This window comes from Danio rerio, chromosome 21, assembly GCF_049306965.1.
Source record: "Danio rerio strain Tuebingen ecotype United States chromosome 21, GRCz12tu, whole genome shotgun sequence".
NCBI lineage: Eukaryota > Metazoa > Chordata > Actinopteri > Cypriniformes > Danionidae > Danio > Danio rerio.
In genome coordinates, this window is record NC_133196.1 from 20,958,687 (window position 1) to 20,960,000 (window position 1,314).

Here is a 1,314-nt window from a genome sequence, read left to right on the forward strand (position 1 = left end):
CGCAAGTCTGCAGCTATCCGCGGTGCCCAGCTAAGACTCAGGACACTGTTCATATTTCTGCCATGCCACAGAGCGCCATCTGAATAGTTTCATTTGAAATAACACAAGAATGTGCACGCCGGGGGTGCCGTGGCGTGGCGTATTCGGTGTGTGACAACCTTTAAATATAGCCTCAGTCAAAGTTAATTCAGTGTGCATGGGTATTAGTCTCCATGTACAAGCTCGGAACTTTAAACTTACACACAGTTGGCTGTAAAACTATACAAAGACACAAATGATTTTGTACTATTTGCTTGGTCTGTGTCCGAGTCCGGGTCGCACATGTACAGCTGAATGCTGATCCTCTCACTCATGTTGCTTCTCTCTGTCTGTTGCCATACACAAAGCTCTTGGCTCCGCCCCCTTGTTAAGTTGAGCAGGAAGTTGAAACAAATTTTCATGTGAAGCAACACACCCCTAAAACAACGATCTGTGTACACGCCACCAAAATCACACTTTATAACACATTATAATAAAAACATCTGAACTGTGTTTTGAACTGAGCCTAAACTGGCACACTCAGAAGAACCATAATAATCATATTAAATCTTAAAAAGGGGTCAACTATGTGCCCTTTAAATAAGTAGTTTAAACAAGCAGCAAAAGTTTTTTTTAGTTAAATAACTAATAATCAACATTATTATTGACACATATTCTATCATTTTTTGACTTTTTTTCCATCTCAGACTCTGAAACTATTTTCTTTAAAATGTGTTTTTATATTTAAAGCATGTCACTCTGAGGTGTGTGATTGGCTGTTGGTTGCTAAGCATCTTCTAATGCTGCATTCTCTTAATCTCAGAAGTTATATGTCAGAGCTGACATAACACTAAGATGAATGCATTCATTGTTTGTAATATCATAAAAAAGACCTCTCACATACAGCACGAAATTATCAATATAAAAAAGATGCTATTTTTTGCACTACTTAGTTTGAAATGCTTCAAAACTATTTATTCTGCAGTACTTTATACTTCAGTGCATTGAACAGACATCTTGAAGTCAGTGATGCTGCAGTTTCAGAATTTCAAATTGAGAAGCTGTTTCAAGTTCATGTAAGAATTCAGAATTTCAGAAAGTGAAAATCGTCACCCTAATTATAAGGTTTCATCTGCGTTCCGAATCATTTTGAGATAATGTGCTTCAAGTTTTTACATTCCATAGCAAACAATATGTGTGTAACAGTTTTTTTTTTAAGTCTTACAATGTAAAGCAATTATAAAAAAAAAAAAAATCACATAATGTAAATGTTGTCATTTAATAAGAATATGTGGA